At 59.3% G+C, this 23,029-nt stretch overlaps 1 protein-coding gene across 2 annotated transcripts in view; it reads left to right on the top strand.

The window, feature by feature from the left end:
• Positions 1–11,210: 11,210 nt before the first annotated feature.
• Positions 11,211–23,029, top strand: part of MEF2D (myocyte enhancer factor 2D) — a 30,917-nt gene continuing 19,098 nt past the window's right edge. For both annotated transcript variants that reach the window (XM_028090089.2, XM_088017127.1), the window contains exon 1: positions 11,211–11,535. The gene's annotated coding sequence lies outside the window, so the exon portion shown is untranslated. The remainder of the gene's footprint in view (positions 11,536–23,029) is intronic.

Below are 23,029 nucleotides of genomic sequence, written 5' to 3'. Positions count from 1 at the left end.
AGCCTGCTTCTCCCTCTCCCTCTGCCTCTCCCCCTGCTCATGCTCTCTCTCTCTCTCTCTGTATCTCTGTGTCTCAAATGAATAAATAAAATCTTTAAAAAAAAAAAGAGGCGTAAGTTCTGGAGACATAATATCGGCACAGTGTGGTAACTATCGTTATATCAACACCGTATCATACACTTGAAAGATGCTGAGATCAGATCCTAAATGTCCTCACCACACACAAGTGCAAACATCGTACTTATCTGAGGTGATGGAGGGGTTACCTAACCCTATCGTAGTTAATCATTTCTCTTTCTTTCTCTCTCTCTCTCTCTATATATAGATTTGATATATATACATATATATCAAATCATTACATTGTATACCTTAATTTTATATAATGTTATATGTCAGTTATATCTCAATAAATTTGGAAAAATAATCATAACTCTGTCCACATTTCTGCATCTTACTTAAAATATAACCAATGTGGGGCGCCTGGCTGGCTCCGTTGGAAGAGCATGTGACTCGAGTCTTGATCTTGGGGTTGTGAGTTCGAGCCCCACGTAGGGTGTAGAGATTACTTTAAAAAGTAAACTTAAGGGGCGCCTGGGTGGCTCAGTTGGTTAAGCGACGGCCTTCGGCTCAGGTCATGATCCTGGAGTCCCGGGATCGAGTCCCGCATCGGGCTCCCTGCTCAGCAGGGAGTCTGCTTCTCCCTCTGACCCTCTTCCCTCTTGTGCTCTCTATCTCTCATTCTCTCTCTCTCAAATAAATAAATAAAATCTTAAAAAAAGTAAACTTAAAAAATTAAAATTAAATAATAAATAAAATAAAATATAACCAACCTAATTAAATGTGCTCATGAAATTCAGATGCATTGGGCACTATTCTCCAGAAATACTAATCTATCAAACCTTTTATTATGAAGGGCTTACAGCAAAGTCTTACTTGGCTTCTCTTCCTTTCTTCTTCTCTCCCGTTCCCTTTTCATTAAACAAAATAATGTATATATCATCTCCAAGGACTCAAGTCGTACACACGAAAGCAGGTAAAACACACCTGCACCCCATCTTCTCCACGGGGAAGCCCTGTTGTATTTTGGTGTAGATCTTTCTGGGCCTTTCGCCTATGTATTTACCTTCATGTGTACAACCATACTGTGGCAGAATGTATATTCCACAGATGGGCATGATATGTCCTCTCCCACGTGCTCCTCCAACACCTTGCCGTGCCCCACCAGGTGGAGGCTCTGTGGGCCCCTGGGCAGGCCCCGAGACTGCCTCACGAGGGTGTGACAGAAAAGATGTGGGGTCACGCCCAAGGTTAGGTCCTAAGAAGCAATGCTGATCCCCCTTGGCTCGCTATGTAGGACACATAACTTCTGGAGTCCTATGCCACCTCATAAGAATTCCGGCTCCCCGGAAGCCCCCGGGCCAGAGAGAGCACAAAGAGGGACTACGGAGAGACAGGATCATAGCTTTTCTGGAGCCCACCTGTTCGAGTGTTCCCAGCCCGAGTGCCAGACACTTGAGGACACCTTCACCCCCAACCCCGTCAGAACGCAGCAGCCCGAGATCCTGAGTGAAAACCACCCAGTGGAACCCAATCACTCCCTGAACCCGCAAGTTAACATGAGATAGCTGTCGTTCCAAGCTGCTAAGTTTACAGAGATAATGGTCACCCACATGGTTACTCACACAAGCTGGTTTGCACAAGTGGCCTGCTGTAAGTTAGATTGCTCGGAGATGCGTTTTTTTTCTTTAAGTAGTCTCCACGCCCAATGTGGGACTCGAACTCACAACCTCAAGATCAAGAGCCGCATGCTCTACCGACTGAGGCTGCCGGGTATCCCCAAGGCTTGCTTTTTCTTTACTTTCTTTCTTTTTTTTTTTTAAGATTTTTTATTTATTTGACGGAGAGAGAGGAAACACAAGCAGGGGGAGTGGCAGAGGGAGAAGCAGGCTTCCTGTGGAGCAGGGAGCCTGACGCGGGGCTCGATCCCAGGACCCTGGGATCACGACCTGAGCCAAAGGCAGACGCTTAACAACTGAGCCACCCAGGCGCCCCTTGGCCCTTTCTTGATAACTGGCTCCACGCGTGACTTCCCTGCGGGCCCCTGCCACGAGAGAGGAAGACACCTCAGAGACCTTCCACAAACCATGGCGAGGCTCGGGGCTCCCCCAGAGCACAGCTGGTGCTCCACCAAGTTTGCATGGGCCCTGCAACTTGCCCTTGGTCCCAGGGGATCTTCGCCTTCTGGAGGGATGGAAGGAGAGGGGCTTTGTTGCAAGGTATCAAACACACGTTGTTTGCCTTTTCTATTGTAAACTAGGAGTATCAGCTTCCCACTAACACTGCGGAAAGCCAGGCTCAGAGAGGTCAGTACCTTGCCGAAGGTCACACAGGTAGAAATGGCTGAGCTGGGACGGGACCTCAAGTCTGCCTGACCTGGCCTTCTCCACTGGCTTTCTCTAAACCTGAGCAACTCTGAGGTCGCTGTGTGAGCACAGGGGGTTCTGAGGGCCCTCTTCTTCTTTATTAGCACTTGGAACACTGAGTCCGTGAGGGTACTAACTGTGCCCTGGGGCTTCCCCTCCGTGTGGACTCCCGGGCCCCTCCAGTGTCCCTGTGACTCCGTAGTCAGGGCAACAGACAGGCCTGGCTTCGAACCCAGAGCCCCTTCTTGCTGTGTGACTACGAACACGCTCTTTAACCTCTCTGAGCTTCTGTACCATCATCTGTACCAGGAGGATAAGAATTCTGTGACCAATGGACAGTTCGTCGTATGATGATGGCAAGAGTGCGTCTCGGGCCTTCCAGAGTGTCTGGCATGATGCAGAGACGAAAACAAGCCAAGCTTGTACCCTTTACCCCCATTTTCTCTCTTTCTCCCGGGTCAGCAATCAGGAGGCCCCTGTGTCTTCCCAGCAACATGGCCCTCGGGGGCAAGACTGGGGTGTGGGAGGTGGGTGGCTGGCAACTTCCCAGCCTTTACGGAGAGGTTCCCTGCAGAATTCGGGGACCCCGCCAGGACAGACAGCAAGAGTTCCCAACCAGTATGGGCAGCATGCTCAGTACCCACCCCAGGCCACTTCCCCAGGGCCCCGTCACAGGTGCACAAACGCTCGCCCCACGAAGGTGCTCTTTCTGGATGGGAGCTGAGCCGATGGCAGAACCACGGGTCTAGAGTGGTGACAGCCCCATGTCGACACTGCAGACGGCCCGAGCAGCTTCCTCAGCCTGGCAGAGATGCAGCTGGGTGGGGATCAGGGCTCCAAGCACAAAGAACAGAGTCTTTCCTATCGATGGCTACCTCTGTCAGACTCCAGTCCACCTAAAATATACGGAAAATAACAGAAAAAAAATAATGAAATACGGGGGAGAACGTCAGCCTTGAGAACACTCGGACTTGCAGGCAGTCTCTCCTCTGGGGAGCCCCTCGCTCACCCGGAGGCTGGCGGAGGTCCCCTCCCCACCCTGCTGCCCCCTGGCGCCCCTACATTTGCACAGGGGCCCCTATCTTGTCCTGGGCAGGGCAAGCCCTCACCCCTCCCATGACCAGGGAAAGATGCTTAACCTGTGTCCTTCTTGCCCCGCCCCGCTCCCCCCCGCCCCGTCCTGAGAGATAGTCCCATGGGGGCTACGTGGTCACAGCATCGTGGAGAAGGACCGCACACGTACACTTGCTGGGTAACAAGTACATCCCTCCTCTGCAACTGGCATGAGGAGGGTGGGAGAAGGAGGCTTGAGCTCTGTCCGCCCAGCGTCGTCCCGGTCTCCCTGCCTCCCCCGCCCCTACAGTCCCTGCCCGGGCCCCCTCCCATGCCCTCCAGGTACACAGCCTCTGGTTGCTCAGCAACGGCCAGCCTCAGCCACCCTCCCCGGTAGCTCCGGCACAGCCGTGGCAGGGGCGGGGCGGGGCGGGGCAGGGGGTGGGGGGCGGCGGCCGCCTGGACTTCACAGGAGCCGCCGCCAGGGAATGTGTGGGAACAAGCCCCAAAATAGGCCAAATGTGAAACCCAGGGTCCTCCGTGAACACTGAGGTCCCACACTGACTCTTGGAAAGCCCTGCCCCAGCGCCTGCCAGCCGGCTGCTTCCCCTCCCACACTGGACGTTCCCCCGCCCCCGATTCTGCCCTGGATCTCCGCGTCTGCCCCTGTGGTCGCTTCCTCTCCTGGGGCTCAGAGCCCTTGTCCTCTGGTCCATCCTGTAACCCCGCCTCCACCGGCCTCTCTCAGGCGCTGGCCCAGCCTCTCCTTGGGCCCCTCCTGCTCAGACGGAGCAAGGCCGGCCTCCGGCACCAATCCCCTCGCTCCCTGTGTTGCTATAGCAACCGTGGCCCCACCCCCTGTGATCACCTAGGAAAGGCCTGTGCTGGGAGGGAGGGTCACAGAACAGGCCCCCAGGGGTACCTAGCTTCCACATTCCCCTGCCCTGGACTTCGGTTTCAATGGAAACTAGCGCTGAACTTGCGGCCAACCAGAAGAGGATTAGGCCCAGAAAATGAAAGTCCTTCCGCCTGCCTTCCCTCTGTCCCTTCAGCCACAATGTCAAAGTCCCCAAGAGAAGCCCTGAAGAGGCTTCAGCCCCTGGGACAGTCAGGAGCCTGCCTCACCCAGAAAAGTCCCCCACCCCTGCTGACGGAGTGCCCTCTGAGGGCAAGGTATCCATCTTCCTGTCTGTGTGCACCTGGCTTGACCTCTTTACCTGCACTTCCTGCCCACCCCCCCAGTCCCAGACGCTGGGGTCTGATAATTGGATCTGTGGGGTAAGAACCAGGACTAGGAAGCAGTCAGCGAAGGGTTGGCTGAGAGGAAACCCTTCCAGAGTACAGGAAGGCGGGTGGGGCCCAGCTCCCAGGCAGGACAGGCTGGGAGGGGTGCAGAGATGAGGGCTTGAGGGAGGCTCAAGGAGGGAGGCCTGGAGTCCGCCTTCTAGCAGAGGAAGCGGGCCAACAGCAGATGGAACTTTCAAGCCGGAGGCCGGACCAAGTGACCTCACCCAAACCATGTGCTCTGCTCCTATTGCAACCTGGCGAGCCTCCCAGCTCTCCTGGGTCCCCGAGTAGGAGAGCTTTTTATAGTTCACTCCCCAACTTGGGTTTGAATAATTAAACAAGATGGACAGAAATAGCAGCTGGACAGCAAAGTTGGGTTATTTTGGGGTTTTCTGGAACACAGAGTGCTCCTGGGCAGCACCCTACCCCTGCAGGGGGCGGAGCCAGCACCAAGGCTGATGGGAGATTCCTGTGGGGACCCACCCGTGTCCCTCAGGGTTCCTGAGTTGACAGGGTTGCTCTCAAGCACAGGAGGGTCTCATCACTTCTTCCTTGGTCTGCAGGGAAGGAGGGGGCTCCCAGTGCCTCCTGCTCAGAGCTCCTCCCCTGGGGAGGAAGTTCCTTCTGTTGCCTGTCGGCCCTCTACTTCACAGATGGTGACAGATGTTGAAAATCAGATCGATAAGCAGCTGCGAGACAGGCTGAACCAGGATGGGGTGGTTACTGCTCCTCTGGCCAGCGAGCTGGAATCAGGTGGTAGGAGGTCTCATGCCCTCCCCCCTCCCCCCTCACTAGAACTACTGGGAAGCCATAGGGCCCAGGAAGGCTGGGGTGGGCGATGGGACTTCAGAGCAGGGCAGGGAGGGTTGGCGCCGGATTAGCCTTGGCTCCGGAAAGGAAAAGGACAAAGACGGACTCGTGTCTGGGCTAAGAAACCCTGAAGGGGCAAGAAACTCTCCTCCAGCTCCCTTTTAGCGGCCCCGGCTTCCTGGGTCAGGGTTCTAGCACCTCAGCTGGGGCTGGGGAGGGGTGGGGAGGCCCCTCAGGTCTCCACTGCAGACCGATCATTTGCGGCTTGTTTGCATAATACTTTTGGTTTAACCACAGTGACTGGGCCTCATCCCAACTCCACCTTGAGGCACTGCCACAGAGCTAAAAACCTGGGGGCACAGAGGGGGCATTTGTAACGTTTTCTCCCTTTGGGTAAGCACTTTGGGGGTGAGTTTGGAGGTCAGATCTCAGGAAATACTGAAATCATTCATTCATTCATGTTTTACCCATTCAACAAACATTTTTAAATCACCAGCTATAAGCCTTGCACTGTGTTGGTTCTGGGACTAAATTAGTAATGGCAAGGGCCTCGCTCTCTAGAAGCACAGTTTAGTGGGGGAGATGGGCATCCTAAAACCTACTCCCTACCACTACGGAGTGCTTATATGAAACAGATCCCATACAAGAGCTTCGGCAGAGAAGTCTATGGTCAGAACAGCATTAGCCCCATTTGACACTGAGCAGAACTAAGATGAAGAGACTTGTCCCACATCCTTCAGCCAGAAAACAGCATAAATGGAACTGGAACCCGTGTCTCCGCGATTCTGAGGCCTCTGCGCTTAAGCGCTGCCCTGCGGTCCCTAATGCGTGGAAGGAAGATGCACGGTCGTGGTCGTGGGTGTTCGAGAGAGTGAGGCCGTCTTTCCGCGGGTAGGTGCAGGCAGGGAAAGCCTCCTGAAGGAGGCGGCTTTGCACGGGATCCCACCACTTCTACAAATACCGAATACCTGTCCCCTTGGTGCCGGAGACACGGAAGAGAACGAAGTTCGTGCACTGTGGGCATGCTGGGCAGGGGTGAAGGAAGGGCTGACGGCTAAATGCCAGCCTCCTTTACCTTCAGAGTTGTTCTGTTCTCCCAGGCACAAACCCCAAACTCCTGGGGAATCTAGAGGAAAGGCCTGGCCCTCCCACTCTGGGAAGGAGCAGAACTCCTACCTGTCCTCCCTAACGTCTATCCTGCATTTCTTCCTGTTCCAATAGATTTCCCCACTTCTCATCTCATTCCTCTTTCTCAAGGCCAAACTCAGAACAGCAACCCGGCAAGCCGAAGGCGTCTGGCCCTTTAAGGCCACCTTCTTCCCCCCACGTGCCGTCTGGTTGGGCTGGCGACGCTGACGCACGCGTGACGTCAATGGCAGCTGGCGGAGTCTGGGCACGAGGAGCGAAGTTGGGATGGGGGTGGGGGGGCGAGAGCGAGAAGGCGGTTCATTTGCATTTAAAGGGGACACTCCCGAATTAGTGGTCAGGGAGCTAAAGAAATGTGCATCTGGCAAACTTTCTGTCCTGGGCTAGGAGGCAAGAAAAAGGCGTGGTACGGCTGAAGTCGAAGGTGACTTGAGTTTGCGATGTCAATTATGTCCTTCCGCGGAAAGGGAGAAATAGTCCGTCGGTGCCCGGGCTGGAAGCACGTGACCTGGAGGGGGCGGATGGGGGGGAGAGGGAAGAAGGGAGGAGCTGGGGAGGCGAATGTCAGGCTTCGTTTCAGCTGCCCCCACCCCCACATCCTGCCCACCCTCTTGCAGCTGCCACCACATCCTGCCCAGCCTGGGGCAGGGAAATCTTGTGGGGGGGGGGCACGGACGGAGGACCCAGCTTTGGCACCCCTTTCCTGCCCTCTTCAGATCCAGGGTGGGGCCTGTGCCCTTTGCCCCGGGCCTGGCCCCAGGCACCCTGGCACTGAGCTTGGGGCACAGCTCTGCCAGCACAGCCTAGGACAGCTCTCTGCTTAACTCCGCCCCCCCCCTTCCTGGCCCAGAGCTGGACTTGTCTAGGCCCCAGATCAGAGCCTTATCCCTGGGCTAGCACAGAGTTATCAATGGACAAATAGAGGAGGTATTCAATACAGTTTTTATAATGTTAGCTAAGATACACAGATATGCACAGATTCAGGTAACAGACATTTGCTGAGTGCATTCCACTCCGGGCCTAGCAAGGCCCTGAAATCCCAAAGCTGACTGAACTGTTGCCCTCAAGGATCTGGTGCCCTCCAGGAGCTCAGGATCTGGTGAAGAAGAATAAACTGGAAACCAAAAATGTCACTCCAGTCTGGTGTGTACTGATGAGGTAGCCACTTGGAGTCGAGAGCACTCTGCACAAAGAGGGGTGCAGGATGATGCAGAAGCCCACCCTGAGAATGTGCACACAGAGGGACCACCAAGCACGTGCTGACGGCCCCTCCCCTCACAAACCAGGTGGAAGGCATGGGGAGAGATTGAAAACCTGGGAGGAAATATGATCAGCCCAATAGAAGGGATGGAATGGATGGAGTGGGGGTGGGTGGGGATGGTCCAGAGGGCTGTGAGGAAGGCTAAAGGGGTCAATGGAGCAGCCAGGCAGGGGCTGGAACAGCAGGCAGGAAGAGAAGCAGCTCTTGGGGGTGGGGAAGACCTTTCCAAGTAAAGATGGACTAGGGTGCTTGGAGAGATGTGAATAAAGGGAGCTGTTGGTGCCTTTGCTGTAGAAACTATGAAGATGATACTGTACAGAGGAGTTACCCACTTCTTAGGACTTTGGTGGGCACCCATCTAACTCCTCAGGGATTTTATGGCAGCTTTGGGCTGTAAGATGACTTTTCTCTACAAAAGATGGGCTGGGAACCAGAGGGGCAGAAGGAAAAATGAAACCCAGGCACCTGAGGTAAGAGGGTGTTTTCCCCCTAGAGGATTCTGGCATGGGTAGTGCAGGAGCTAGAAGAAAAAGATGGTGTGAGTCAGTTTCAGGAAGTCTTTATTATAATCTAACTCCCAGCAACGTTACTCCCTGGATCCTTTCTTAGTCCTCCATGGAAATCAAGACCTCATATTTGCTACCTTTCCTTTTCATGAAGTTCTCTCTATAAATATAAATATATGCAAATTCTATCCCCCTTGTAATGTCAGCCTCTGCGACTCTCTCCTCCTCTGTTCTCTAGTGAATTATTCAGCATCTCAGGGTCCAGGATACTCCATCTCCCCCACTGAAATCTTCCCTCCTTTCTCTCTCCAGCTCCTGGCCCTTTAATGCCCTCCCAGGTGACTCACCTTCCTTCCTCATTCCTTTGTTAAGGACCCAACATTCCAAGGCAGGGAGTACTAGCCAGCCAATCACAGCCCGGGCAAGGCTGCCTCTGGCTTGAGATTGGCTAGAGCTGTGGTTGGCGGGAGGCTCACAGGTCCAGATCTATCAGAGGTTGGGGAGGGGGTTTCTGGAAATCCCACATAGGAAAGAATTTGTTCTGGGGCTGCTTATGTTCTTGGAGAGAATCCTTCAAGGGGAGCTAGGGCCATAGGCGTCTCTGGCTTGGAGAGCCTCAAAACTGGAGGCAGGCTGAGAACCCATCTCTCTTGGTCCCCTGGGGGCTTAGCTGCCCCCCTGCCCACTTTGGTTTTTTCCTGTGATCTTGGGACCCAGTGGTCTGAAGGCTGCGTTCCCAGGCTTGTTCCGAAGAAGTCTTTTCCAGCAGCCCTGTCTCTCCAGTCTCAACATTCTGCTTTCCCGACGTCGGAAACAGCCGGAAAATAAACACCCTGATGACTAAACGGTTTCTCCAGCTAGAGCCTGGGGAAGCACTAAAAATAGAGGCCACAAGTGAGGGGAGGTTCCCCACTGGGGGGGGGGGACACTTTCCCATCTTGCTACTGCCACAGCCCCAGCCCTGGCACAAGGCTCTGTTCTTCTCACGGTCCTAGGGGACAGGGCAGATGGGCTCCCCTTCTTGTCCTGAGGACTTGGGGGCCAGCTAGCCCTGCCTGGCAGGGAAGACTGACATCTTCTGGTGCTGGGGCCCCATCTCCCAGGTCTGACGGGGAACTGAGAAGCTACATGTGGGGACAAAGCAGGACACTGTTTAAATCAGGTTTCCTGAAAGAGGGGCCAAGTGGAAGGGTTGGAACTGAGGCCAAAGAAATAAGAGCGTGCTGGCTTCCCATTTTGGGACATACAAGATAAGCCTCCAAATCATTGGCAAGATGGGTTCTACTGATCTTGCCTCCTTTGAGGCTTGTATGGGATAAAGGGCCTAAAGGGGTCTTGGCAGTCCAGCACTTAAGGTATTATAATGTAGCATGAGGCACTGTTCTAAGCAACCTACCTGCATAAACTAATTTAATTGTCACACCAAATTTATGAGCTAGGTACTATTATCACCATCTTCATTTTACCCATGAGGATCATGAGGTACAGCGAAGTTAAGTAAGGTCCGCATGTTCACAGGTAATACATGGTGGAATGGGGATTTGAACCAAGGCAGCTTGGCTACTCCCATGTTGATGCTTTTAATCACCATGACCTGCTGCTTCTCTCTGTGCATATTAGTGTTTTCACTCAGAACTTAACCCAGCACTTAACCCAGAATCTAGTCCTTGTTCAGTAAATCAGACCCAGCCAGATGGAAATCAGGGTGTGTTAAGAACTGAGTACCCTTCTGTTCTGCAAGGTTCTTAGAGACAGAAGCCATATTCCATCATTTCCTCACGCTCCAGGTCGACAGCAGCAGGCTTTGGAGGTTAACAGGGATGCTGGAGAAGTCTGATGGGCCAGTGGGTAGGCATGGCACTGCACTCCTGTTGTAGGGCACGTAAAGATTCACCACGCCCCGGGGCAACTAGGGATTTTTTAATTTTAATTTTTTTTTTAAGAGCTACTACGGCTTCTTTAATAAGATGCTTTTGGGCGTTTCCTGTGCTGGGGGAAATTAAGGTCCCGCCCCTTTAAATTGCCCCCCTCGGCTGTAAGTGCTCTGGGGCCGCAGGCACTGGGGATTAGGTCACCCCAGAACTATGAGCTGTCGCTTTAAATTGCTGGGCGTCTGCCGAGCCGGGCCTGGGAGGGGAGGGGCCCGACACAGGTAGAGGAGCGAGCGAGCTCCCCAGGTAACCCCCGGCCGCGAACATGCTCCTCTCCGCGGGGTTTCGGCGCACACCCAGTGGGGGAGACGGAGTCTTGTCGCCATTTAGCGTCTACCCTGAATTTGTCTACTTAGACGGCCACCTCCAACTCTCCCGGGAGCTTGGGGGCCGAGGGGGGCGCGCTCGCGTGTGCCAGTGCGCGGCGGCCGCCGAGCCTCCGGGGAGGACCGCGCGGAGCGCACGGGGGCAGCAGCACCGAGGGGCATCTCGCGCGGGCAGTCCCTCCGCGGGCGCCTGGCCTCGCCTCTCCGCGCCGCCGGCCCGGCCCCCCTCCTTTTTCCTCCCCTCCCCTCCCCTCCCGGCCGGCGGAGGGATCCGCCGCTCCCGGCGCCGCAGCCTAGCCTGGAGGGCGGTGGGTGGGGCGCCCGGCCCGCCCGGCCGGCCGCGGGAGGCGCGAGGCGGGGCCGCGGCCAGGCCCGCCCCCCCCGGCCCCGCCCCGCCGGCGCGGGCTCCTCCCATTGGCCTCCCTGCCTGTCCATCAGCTCCGGGTCCCACCCCTCAAGCTAGGCTGAGCTGTGCCTACGTCGGCCTCGACTCCCGGGGGCTGGAGGAGTTACCTTTGGAGCCCGAAAGGAGGAAGGAAGCAAAATATCAACAACGCCGAGGCGTCTCGGGCGCTCGGCCCCGGTCCCCCCTGCCCGCCGCGCGCCTGCCCGCCCCCGCGCCCACGGCGGGGGCCCAGGCCCCCCGGCGCCGCCCAGGGCCCGCGCGGACGCCGGCCTCATTTGTTATTCCCCCCCGTCCGGAGCTGCGGCTGCCCGGTGTTGAAGATCCCCCGGACCGGGGGCGAGGGCCACCCCTCCCAGCCGTGACACCCCCTTCCCCCAGCGGGGCCGGTGAGTAGGGAAAAATAATGCGTCTGCCGCTTTAAGAGGCCCCCTCCCCCACCCCGTCCTGGGGTTGGGGTGGAGGGTGGTCTGGACCGTCCCCCTGAGGGGTGGGATGGGGTGGCCCCCGGGTGGGAGGAACTCGCGGAGCTGGCTGTTTCTGTGCGGCGTCGGTGGGAGACTACGTGGGGGGCTGCTTGTTTGTGTAGAAGACTCGGCCGGGGGACAAGTGCAGGGGGCTCTAATTCCCCTGCGTGTCGGGGTCGGGGTGGGGACCCGCGCTTGGGAGCGCGCCCGTCTGTGGGTATCGGGGGGTTACGACGGCCTGCGAGTGGTCCGGGAAGGGGCGCCATTCTCAGGGGGGGTCTCCGGTGACAGCCGGGAGCGACTGACATTTTAACAGCCGGCCCTCCCTCCCTCTCCCTCCTCGCGCCGCCTGTTCACTCCTCCTTGGCCCGAAATGGTGCAGAAGGGGGCCTGGGAGGGCGGCGGGAGGGTGGGGGCGGGGGGAGCCGCAGCTGTTTGGGAAGCGGGGGAGGGAGGGGGGACGTTGTTCAGATGACACCGGGGTGGTGGGTTGGGGTGTGTGAGTGTGTGTGTGTCCGGGCCCGGGATTGCCGGGTGCCTGTGGACTTGGGACGCCGAGTCACCACGGAGGTGGGCGCGCGACCCTTTCTTGGGACCTCCCACCCGCATTCCGAGACCCCCACTCTGGTTTGTCAGCAGCCCCAGTTGGAGAAACCCTGGCCAGAAGTTTGCAGCTGTTCGACATCTGGGCAAGAGTTCTCCAGTCCCTCTCTCCACCGATGGCGGGCTGAACTGGTCTGGGAGTGGGGGTCGAGGGAGTGTTTGGGGGGCTTTTGGGGAGGGAAGTCCAAGGAGACCAGGGTGGGTCTTGTGTCTCGCCCCCATGGCAGCCCCCTCCTGTCGGGTTTGGGTCTCGGGGATGAGAGGAAAGGCCCCTTCTCCTTAGTGGTTCAAGCCGACCTCTGGACAGCCTCTGGAGGTCCCTCCCCACGTGGGGAGGGCTCCTGGGTGTGGGCACTCTTGCAGCCACTGACTAGATTATCCCAGGTTTGTCCTTCTGAGTGGGAGGCTCTCTGTACCTCCTCTTAAACAGGGCATTGTTGGTGGTTTGGGGGAGGGTACAGTGGGTGGATCCTCTGCTCCCCTTCCCTGTGCCCAGTCCCCTTTTTGAGGTCTCCTTGTTGGCCTGGTTTCTTTGGTTTTGGGGGTGGCCCTCCCCCACCCTTCCCCCATCCCCTTGGTGGGTCTGCTAGGCAATTCAGGGGCCAGCCTGGACTATGGGAAGTTTGCCGTCTGGGGCGGTGACCTTGGGCTGCTCTGGCCTCGAGATAGGAGGGGAGCCCAGGCCAGCTCGAGATTGGGTGTTTTGAAGTTAGGGAGCTGTCCACCTCCCACTGGTCTTCAAACCCCCAACGGGGAAGCCTTGGTAGCCAAGGAGAGCGTTGAAGAGGCACATGTCAGTGTCCACAGATGTCCAGCCCGCCTGTGGCCGCCGGGTCACACCCGCCCCAGGACTTCGCCTGGCTGTCCCAGCTCCCACGGCCTGCCTGGGAATGAATTTCCTTCCTGTGGTTTCCCAGTGTGTTGGGCAGGAGATGGGGGTGGGGTGGGATCCGCGGGAGGGTGGCTGAGGACCTGTTTACGTGGGGTGATTGGGGAACCCTAGAGCTTACGTGTGGCTCTTTCCCAGTTTGCCCCAGGACAGGCATCTGGACCCTTGGGTCTCAGTGGTCCTGTTCTCTTCGTCGTGTTTCCCTGCCCCCCAGCAGACTCTCCATGTGCTTGTGTTCCTGTGTGCACGCGTCTGTGTGTGTGTGGACGTTCGTAAGTGAGGGCTCTCTGGCTTCTCTGGGAAAAGGAAGGGTTTTCACTCCCACTCCTCTAGGGACCAGAGAGGTTGAGCATTTTACCTGAAATCACACAGCAGCTCTGTGTCAGGGCTTTCGTCGAAGTGCCAATCCTTCAGGCATGGCTCCATAGTAGGGAGAGGCCATGAGAGGGAAGACACGGTCCTTGCTCTTGGAACCCCTGGTCCAAGGGGAGCAGCAGGCCCCAGGCAGAGAGAGCATCCTGACCCTTGTGTTGGGGGATGAGCGTGAGAGATTGGGCTGGAGCTCTGTCTCCTGTAGCCACGGCCTGGCCAGGTGGTGGAGGACCAGGACCCAGACTAGCTCGGACGTACCGCCCGTTGCCCACTGTGCTCTGTGCCCGCGCTCCTGGGCTGGAGGGGCCTGGGCGTCCCAGCTCTGCCCCTCTTGGCTCCAGGCTCCTCGCACAGACCGGGAGATAGGGTAGGCTTCCGACTGCTGTTATATAATCTTTCTCCTGCAGGGTGTTCTTTTTTCTCTCTCTTTCTCTCTCTCTCTCTCTCTCTCTTTCTTTTTTTAATCTTTCCTGGTCTTTCCTGAGAGGTGTGATGGGGGAAGAAGGTGGAGGGTAGAATCCCCAGGGGGGTCTGGAGTACTGGTGGCAAGGAGGCTGGGGGAGGCCCTCCAGGGCCCTTCGGGGCCCAGGGAAGATGAGGCCTTAGGTTCGACCCTCACTGATTGTGACCTCGCCTCTCCCACCCTCCTCTGACCCTGCCCTGGGCAGGTCTCTGTTGCGGGCATCCCTAGCCCTTGTGCCCCCAGAGAGGCCTGGCCTTCTGCTCGTCTTGCGAACCTTCCAGCGCCCGGGCCACCTGCCCTCCCTGGTCGGCCCCGGGTCCAGAATCTCCGTGCTTACCCTGGCCTGGTGTGGGTGGGCCCTGTGTCGGACAGTCTGCCACCCACTGATGTGCCTGTGTGGGAGCAAGCGTGTCCAGGACGAATGGGCGGCTCCAGCATTTCCCTGGTTGTATTTGGAGCCAGGCCTCTGGCGTCTGTGCCCTTCTGGTCCAGAAGGCGGGGGCCTCACTGGAGAAGAGGGGTGGTGGGGGTGGCCAACCGAGGCCCGGCCTCGGGTCGGACGTGGGCCTCGAGTCCATCATCGGGGGTCAGGGTCTGGATCGTGTGGCACTGTGGAGGGGGCTCTCCCCACCCCTTGGGACTCTGGGCTCCCTGTGGCCCCTGGCTTTTTACAGGGAGGGAGGAGGTGGCAGGGGCCAGCATCACCTCAGCATCACTGTAATCGCCGGTGGCTTTTATGAGCAGTCATGGGGCCGGAGTCCGGCCAACCGTCTGTCCTTCTGTCCCAGTTTGGTGACTTACTCATGGTGGGAGGGGGAGGCGTGAGGTGCTAGTAGTCGGTGTGTGGGAAGCTGGACACCTCACTGTGTTGTGGTTGGTGCCGGTCCATCTGCCCACCACTGCAGCGGGCAGGACGGAGCTCAGACTTCAGGCAGAACTTACCGGTGGCGCCAGATGAGGGGACAGGGGTGGCTCTCACTCGGCCTAGGAAACGTGGGGATCTCAAAGTGCTTTCTCTCTAGCCATTCTTGGTGGCTCTGCTTTCTGAAAGGCCTCCAGCAGTGGCCTGGTGGGGATGGGGTATTTATTTTCTCTTCTGCCCCCCTGCCTGAGGCTGAGGAGAGTTTGTCCTGGAGCCCACCGAGGGGTGCTGGGTAGGGTCTTGTGCAGACTGCCGTGCCCAGACGCACCCGGCAGGTCCCCAGCATTTAGTAGCACATGTGCATGAAGGTGTGCAAGCACATACACACGGGCATGTAGACGCCCACGGAGCACGCTGCTGCCCTGCGGGGGGCGAGGGCTAGTGCATGGGAAGATGATTAAGGGATTGGAGGCTGGGGATGGGTGGGGGACCAGGGGCGAGGAGGCGGAGGCCTGCAAGAACTTGGAAGAGGGAGGGCTGACTGGAGCAGGAGGGATTGAGGTTAGACCACAGATGGGCAGCCCTAGAGCGTGGCTTTGCCAGTCGAGGAGCGCTGGCTGACTCCCATCACTGCCCCTGCAGCGCCCCCAGGGCCCCTCCCCGTGGCCGTGGCTCTCGCCCCGCCTCCGCCCCCCTCCCCGCCCATGGACCACGTGCCCTGGGGTAAGTCAGCTTTCCAGGTGGACAGGAGTCGCACTAGCCTGGTGGCCATCAGAGCACCTGGGAGGCCTGATGGTTTGCCGTAGTCTCTGTCTCCCTCCCCATTCACTCTGATGAGCAAGGCCACCCGATGTATCAAGGTTGCATCTGAGCCCTCGGGCATTGTGGGGTAGATCCCTGGCCTGGGGGGTGGGTCCCCAAGGCCCTTGGCATCTGCTTTTTCCTTTTCCTGAGGCTGTGGCTGCAACCTCCCCTTCCTGGGAGCCTAGCCATGCTTCTGGCTGGTCCTGGCTGGCATGGAGACCAGAGGATATGCTCACAGACTGTGCACAGGACCCTGTGAGCCTTCGCAGGAGTGGGGAGGCGGCTGTGCCTGCTGGGCGAGCTCTCTCCCTTCTGCTGTAGGCTGGGAGGGGAGGGGCTTCTCCAGAGCTCAGCCTGCTGCTGGCCACACCCAGGCGGGACCATATTTACTCATTTAAGCTCACCCTCCCAGGAGGCTCTGGGCTCTAGGCCTGGTCACTGACCTTGGCTTGGTGCCTCTGGCTGGGTGCTCTGGCCACTCCCCGGGGAGCTGGGCAGACCAGGGAAGCATATAGAAAAGGAGATGTTTTTGCCCTCTGGTCAGGGGACCTCCGCCATGGGCAGTACCCCATTCGCTCTTACTTTGGAGACCTGACACTAAAGCTCTTGAGATCCCTGGGGACTGGAGGAAGGAAGCTTCTGTTCATCGCGCCCTGTGTGCCAGGCTCTGTGCTGGGCACGGGAACGTATGAAGACTCGTTGGTTTCCTGGCATAACTGTTTTTTATAACTGGGGAACTGAGTCAGAGACTTAAGTGATTTGCTAAGGGGGTCATCCACGCCATCCCTTGCCTCCACGTCACGTGATCCAGCTGGAGCGGGAAGACCTTGGTCCCTCTTCCCCAGTTGGGAAGTGTTAGGGGCTTTGTCTGCCGCTAAGGGAAGGGTCCAGGGGAGCAGGAGACCCAGAGAGACCTGGGAAGGGGGCGCGGGGGGCGAGGACGGGGCGTTAAGGGAAGTGCAAACCTGTAGGAGTCCCTGCCTGAGGGCAGCTGAGGGAGATGTTGCTTTGGTGTCCTGAGAAGGTATCGTACCCCGATGGACTGCCATGGGAGAAAGCCCCCAGAAAAGGGACCAAGTGACGCCTGCCAGTCCCCTCTCAAGCTGGCTGTAATGCGCGGCTAGCGTGAGCTCAGGCTGGTCTGAAGGCGAGAGGCTGACAGGAGCCTGCCCAGGCCCCGAAGTTTGGGACTGTCCTGGAAGGAATTGCTCAGACTCCCAGGGGGAGGGAGGGAAGCCCCGACCTGCAGTGAGCCCACCTCTGCTCCTCACTGCAGGTGACAGAAAGAGCCGCCTCCCCTGGGAAAGGAAGGAGGGTCAGTGGGGGAAATGTGGGGCCCTCCAGAGCAGGTGCTTGGGAAGTGAGAGCCTCCTTTCTTCTAGACCCCAGCTCCAGCCTGGCCCAGGACTTGCTGGCTCAGGCAGCCGCCCAGAAGGTGGGGTGGGGGCAGGCAGTGTCCCAGCGAGGACCTGGTGTGTGGGAGCTGCCTGAGCCGGCCCTGCGGGGGGCCTCCAGGCCAGGGGCTCAGTCTGACTCTGGCATGGGCCGGGGACACTCCCCAGCCAGCTGTCTCCCTGCCTCAGAGCCTTCCCTCCACCTCCACCTCCCCCTGAGTCTTAGCAGATCCCCTGGCTGCTTGCTTCCTTATTCCTCACGATTTCCCCGCCCCACCCCCGCCAGCAAATGCTTGGGGTTGAGGGTTGGGAGAACAAGGAGTAAGGAGCTCATCCCCAAACCTCGAGAGAAAACATTCAGAAAACATTGGGTGGGGGTGGGAGGGGAGGGGAGTGGACTGTCTCGTTTCTGGAGTCTTCCTGCTCCAGGCTCTGGTTGGATCAAGTAACACGGAGGCAAGGAGATGGCGCAGATGACCTCGGACCTCGAGTTTTTGCCCTTAAAGCATGAGCGTGCTCTGTGACGGGTGAGGGACAGTGGTTGGGGGTGGCCCTGGAGGAAGCGCTGAGCCTGAAAGGGGGGCTTTAGGCCTTCCAGTCACATCTCTCCTTGACCTTTGAGGTCCTTTCCTTCGGCCCCCACAGCTGCTCGCCTCTCTGCCCACTCCCCTCTGCACCCGCCGCAGGCCCGTGGGGCCCAGACCGACCGGGTGGGGACAGGTGTCCTGGCCCAGCTGCTTCCTCTTGTTTCTCCCACCTGTCAGCCCAGGGGTGAGGCGTGAGGGGCTGGCCAGCAGGGAGAGTAGGAACCCCTTGGTCCCTTCACCTGCTCCCTGGGGCTCGCGGCAGGGCCGGGGGGGGGGGGTCGCTTGTAAAGTGTGGCAGAAGGATTGAGAGTAGACAGTGGGCAGGACTTCCCCACTCAGAGCCAGGATGGTGCCAGGTCACAGGCACAGAAAGCTGGTTGATAGCCGGGGGTCTTCGCACAGTCCACTCACGAAAGGGAGGGCTGTGAATTGAATCTAGGGGCAAGGGTTTGTGTAGCTGTGTAGAGGTACCCCCCCACCCGCCTGGGCCCCATCCATCTGGCTGGGCATCTTAGCCTCACCTGGCACCTTTCCTGAAAGCAGCGAGCTAATCCTGTAAGAGTTGCCTGGCTGGCCGCCTCGGCAGGCCCACGCAGCCGCCCTGCCCGCCCTCCCCTGCCAGGGGCTTAGAGGACTGTCCTTCGAGTCAGGAGGAGACCCAGCCACCGCCCTGAGCGGCCCCTTTAAATCCTCGGTGGCTCCCTGAGGTCATGATGTCTCTAGGAGGATTTGCTTCCTCTGATTGGATTGGCCTCTTTTGGGCCCCGTCTGTGACTGTAGGTGGGCACTCACAGCCTGACCCTCCAGCTGCCTTGCCGTCAGGCTGGGTGCTGCCCCGGGTGAGGGCCCGGGCCTCGGGCCTTGTGTGCTCTCTCCTCGCCTTCCCGTTCTGGCAGCCAGGGCCCAGACCCCGCCACCTGCCTCTGCTCTGTGCACGGGAAGGAAGCGTCCCACCGCCGCCCTGGAAGAGCGTCCTTCAGAGGCCCGTCTCCTGCCCTGCTGTCTCCTTTCTCCTTCTCAGCCTGCTCTTCCTTCGCTCGGGGGCCTGCACTCCATAGTTACCCCATGCCCTCATTTCCATGGGAAGTTCCTCCCCTGCTCTAACCATCAGCCCACCCGCTTGTCGTGGCGGGCAGCCCAGACGCGACGCTGGTGGCATTATGCTCACCAACGGCTCTCAAGCTGACCCGCCCCCAAGGCCCCAGCTGCCACTTTCACTTCTGTCTCCTGAGACCCCAGAGGGAAGTTGGGTGGGGAGGTAGAAGGTGACACACTAACCGTCCCAACCGCTTCGGATGGCCAGGGGCCTCCCGGCCACCACTCTCATCTAGATGACCCGAGTGGAAGGACTGGCTGCGGTGGGAGAGCAGACCACCCGGCCAGGGCAGGGCTGCCAGGGGTGCTGCTCTGACTGGACACGCAGACGACCTCCTCGGGGAGGCCCGGGGACGGGTTGCCTTCCAGTCCCCGTTGGTTGGAGCGTTGTGCCGGGGCCTCCGTGCTCCCCGAGACCTTACCAGCTGCCCCTGCTTGGTTGGGTGACTTCTAACAAAGCGGACTTGAGCCCCAGAGACGACTTTGAGGCCAAAAGTGCAGCCCTGGGCCGTCCTCTCTGAGCCTAGCACGTGTCTTGTGTGCTGCACGAGGCCGTCTCCTCTCGTCCTCCTGCCGCCCCCGTCCGGGCACTAAGGCGCGGGCTCTGTCTACTGGGAGCCCCCCAGGCAGCCGCCATTCTCTCCGATGCTCGCTTCCGTCTCAGGGTCACACTCCCACCCCACTCAGAGGAGGGACAAGAGCAGAGGGCCCTGTGGGACTGAGAGTTTAGACAGTACCCCAGGGATTCTCTGTTGGTTCAGGGATGCTTTCTAGACAAGGTGCCGGGAACTCCATCCTAAGTGCCTAGGTGTGCTGGGTGGGGGTGGCCCAGTTCCTGGAATGGGAAGTTGAGCCTGATGGAATAGGGTCAGAGACACTATGCAAATCGCCATGCAAATGGTGGTAGTGAGTCATTACAGATCAGTCTCCCGGGTAGAGCTTGAAGCAAGGCTCAGGCTTCGGTTCCAGAACCAGCCGCACTAATGACCATGACCGTGACCTCGGGGGACAGTCACTACCCAAGCCCTGGGTCTCATAGGCATTCCAGGTGTGTTTGGGGTTGGGGTGGCTGGATCTCTGCAGTCAGAGCCCTGGTGTGCCCCACCTGGTACCCGCCCTGGCGGGCCATGAGCCTCTCTCAACCCTCTGCCATCTGTTAACGAGGGTTACTGTTCAGAAAGCACCTTCCGCCTTTAGCAGCCCCATCCACCCCCCCACACTGTCCTTCCCCCTAGGCTAGAGGGCAGTGGGCCGAACCAGGCCATGTCTTCTCTCACCTCCCCATGGAGGAACCCGCTCCTGACCTCCCTTCCTTTTGGGCCTCTCTGAGGAGCACAGGAAACAAATGTCCTGGCTAGAAGGGCACTCGGGTACCTGCTCCCCTCCACCCAACCCATCGTACTGACCAGTGGGGTTACACCTGGCGGGGCAGAGACTTATTCACGGTCACATAGTCATTTAGGACCAGAGCAAGCACTAGAACCCAGGCATCCAGAAGCCCTGCCCAAAGACCCCATGCTTCCCTGGGCTGTTTGTTGTCCAACCACACCCACCCCTTTTGTGCTAGAATTCAATCTCCTGTTACCCCAGATTCTTCCTGAGATCAGGCCCAGTGGCTCCAGAAACTTGTGAGGATTTGGGGTGAGGGGTGGTTCCTAGGAGCCGGCCCAGAGGCCGCCAGGGGAAGGCCAGAGCTGCGGTAGGCGGTGCTGGAGCCTGGGGGGGTGGGCTGGCTGCCGCCTCTGGCGGGCACTGGACACACTCTGGCCACTGCAGGAAGGATGGGAGCTAGACTACAGGAAGGACAAGCTGGGGCGGGGAGGCAGTGGAGGAGGCTCAGGAGACAGACCCTCACTGGAGAGGCATCTCCTGGGCAGAGAACAGGATGACCCCATCCCAGGGGATTTGTCCCGGCGGGAAGCCTGGGGTGGGGCTCTGGAGAGGTGTCCAGCGGAAGCTGCAGGGAGGGTGCCCAGCAAGCTGGCCACGCGGGGTGCTCCTCTGGCAAGTCCGTTCCTGTCCCTTCAGCCAAGGCTGCAGTGCCTGTCTCCACTCGCCTTCCTGGGCACCTGGGACCTGAGACCACCCCTGCCCTGGGCCCAGCTTTCCCGGCCTGGTCCTCCCCCTCCCCCCAGCCCGCCAGCCTGCCCCCAGGTCCCTGTCGGGGAGTTAAAATTAGCTCAGTGCCCAGGCTAAAAATAGCCCCTGCCCAGCCCTGAGGCTGCTGGGCTGGGGGGAGGGGAGTTCCCGAGGGAGGGGAAGATGGTGGGAACCAGGGGTTTGGGAAGGGAGCCTGCCAGACAGAACTTTGAGGGGAGGAGGTTGGGGATGGGGACGGGGATCGCCGGTGCCTGTGAAAGCAGACCCTGGGACTCTGGGTTGAATGAAGCGGCTGCCCTGCGCTGGGGGAGGGGCGTGGAACGGAAGAGGGACAGCAGAGAGGAGCAGGGGAGCGGTGGGGGGAGCAGGCTGGGGGCGTGAGAACTGGGCTGGGCGGGTGGGGGCGAGGGACACTGCTCCCGCTTCCGAGGACTTCAGAGATTGCGGAGGAAGGCCCCCTGTGTGTACCCCGGGGGCTGTGAACCCCAGCACCCTCTGCCTGGGCCCTGCGTGTTGGTGCTGGGGTTCGCCTTCCCACACCATCTTCCAGAGTGCACCTCAGTGTGTCTCTGCTTCGAGGGGAGAGGCTGAAGGCTGTGAGCCCCGGGCTAGGGTGGGGGGACCGAGAGGGCTCCTGGGCTTCCCCTCTGCCCACTGTGGGGGCCTGCCTGCCCTCAGGAGCCCGCATGCCCTCGCCCTCAGTGGGACCTGCCCCCCCCGGCCCCCCCCCCCCCGCTCTGTCTCTTGGCTGGACTGCAGGTATTCGGAGGGCAGGCCTGGCGTCCCACCGGTCGTGCCGCGCGCCCAGCCCAGCGCTGGGGCACAGTCGGGCTGCCTCTGAGTCTGGGCTCCGGGCCTCGCCCTCTCTGCTCTGGCCCTCTCCTTGTCTGTCTCTGCCTGCACCCCACACTCGGCCTCCCTCTTGGCCTCTTGGCCTCTCTTACTCGCGGGTCTGTGGGTCTGTCCCCCTCTACCACCCTCCTCTGTGTCTGCCTCACCCACGCCTCCTCCCTCGTTAGTGAGCAGGCTGCTTGAGGCCGCCTGACTGTGGGGGTGACAGGTGGATTGGCTTGTCACCCCCTCCCCCAGCGCCTGCTGCCTATTTCATGCCCTGCAGCCCAGCCACGGGGAAGGGGCGGAGGAGGGCTGACAGCTGTCTCCGGCGCCTCCTGCCTTCCCCTCCAGTACCCAGCCTGCGGCCTGGAGCAGCCTGAGAGGAAGGGACGGAGGGCCTGCCTAATGAGGGCTGCCTCTCTCGCCATGCAGAGAGCGGGGTGGAAGCCCAGTGCTCTGCGCAGGAGGCTGCTCACTCAGCCTCTCTGGGCCCCTGCTCCGTTTTGACCTGCATCGGTACAGCAGCTCTGGAAGCAGATGCCCTCCAGTTCCTGGGCACCGGGAGCCGCTGGGCGCCGGCTGGCGGGTGTGGGTGGGAGGGTGTGGGGGCCACGGGGGAGTAGGAGAGGAGCTAGGAGACACTCTGGGCTCCCCAGGAAGGGCAGCCCGACACAGCTGCAGCTCCAGGAGGCCACCCTGACCGCCGGCCCGCACTCTCCCCACTGGCCCCAGGCCGCCCTCACAGGAACTGAGATAGCATCATTCTGAAACCCGAGAATGGTTTGAATATTGCTCAGGTACCAAGAGGTGTTAAATTGGGGGAGGCAGGGGCCTGTTTTTTTCTCCCATGCCCCCTCCAGCCTGAGACCCCCCTTTAGGGTACATTTTGCATAATGTTTGCACCTCATTTGCATGTAAATACAACCCACAGGTTTCTATTGGGTCTGGATCCCAGCTTGGACAAATGGCTGTCCACGGGGTCGCTCTGGATTTCCCACCATGTCTGGTTCCCTCAGCCCCTCCTCCTTGTCAAGGGTGTTGTCAGATGAGCCTCTCCAGCCCTGTGTCCTCTCTGTTCTCCATTTGCTGAGGCTTCTCTGCCACCACTCTTCCCTAAAAAAGGTGGGTCTGGCCTGCCTCCCTAGGGCTCAGCCCAGCTGCCCTCCCCCCAGCCCCCCTGCTCTCTCTGTCCCCACTCCCTGCCCCCAGGAGGCCCACCCTGCCCAGCTCTGTCTGGCCAGCACTGCCTTGAGTGGGAGAAGCAGAAGCTGCGGAGCCTTCCAGGGGCTACACTTGGTGACACAGCTGCCACCAGCCCAAGGAGTCATAGCTGTGGCTGAGGTCAGGCGGGCCGCGGGGCCATCGGAGCCGGAAAGCCATCCTAGCCAACCCCCTGTGTCCATCGCATCTTGC

The sequence above is a fragment of the Eumetopias jubatus genome, unplaced genomic scaffold (assembly GCF_037043125.1).
Source record: "Eumetopias jubatus isolate StellerSeaLion01/CBP00866 unplaced genomic scaffold, mEumJub1_p1.0 scaffold_12, whole genome shotgun sequence".
Taxonomy (NCBI): domain Eukaryota; kingdom Metazoa; phylum Chordata; class Mammalia; order Carnivora; family Otariidae; genus Eumetopias; species Eumetopias jubatus.
This window is presented reverse-complemented; position numbering and strand designations above follow the sequence as displayed.